The sequence below is a fragment of the Corvus moneduloides genome, chromosome Z (genome assembly GCF_009650955.1).
Source record: "Corvus moneduloides isolate bCorMon1 chromosome Z, bCorMon1.pri, whole genome shotgun sequence".
Taxonomy (NCBI): domain Eukaryota; kingdom Metazoa; phylum Chordata; class Aves; order Passeriformes; family Corvidae; genus Corvus; species Corvus moneduloides.
In genome coordinates this window covers 18,379,880-18,380,259 of record NC_045511.1, presented here as the reverse complement: position 1 = coordinate 18,380,259, position 380 = coordinate 18,379,880, and the positions used below count along the sequence as shown (strand labels likewise).

The following is a 380-nucleotide window of genomic DNA, read 5'->3' as shown; positions in this document are numbered from 1 at the left end:
TGAAAGCACAAAGAAGGAGATTACTGAAGACAAATAATTTTTATTATTTGCAAAAGGTGTGTGCATATGTTTGTACATTTATTATCACATAAACTAGTGTAATCAATAAGCTTAGCCATATTTTAGAGCCTAAGACTTCTATTTACTGAAAACTTTGGTTTTCTATATTGTATTATCATAACTGATGACCTGAAATCAAAGTAGCATAGAACTACTATTCTGTATTTGTATTAGTTAAACTCTTCTACTGCATTAAGTATATAGTAATAAAAAGGAATGCTGTGACAGGAGTGTGAGGAAAGTTTAAAGAAAAGGGATTTTTTTCTTGTTTTTCAACCTTCTTGACAAGGTTTTCACTGGTATCTTGCTTTACATTTTTA

The 380-nt window shown here is 29.2% G+C and overlaps 1 long non-coding RNA gene across 1 annotated transcript in view; it reads right to left on the bottom strand.

Moving 5' to 3' along the window:
- Positions 1–368: 368 nt before the first annotated feature.
- Positions 369–380, bottom strand: part of LOC116438602 — a 3,190-nt gene continuing 3,178 nt past the window's right edge. The window contains exon 2 of the long non-coding RNA XR_004237836.1: positions 369–380. This exon is cut by the window's right edge and continues 942 nt beyond it. This is a non-coding gene — a long non-coding RNA (uncharacterized LOC116438602).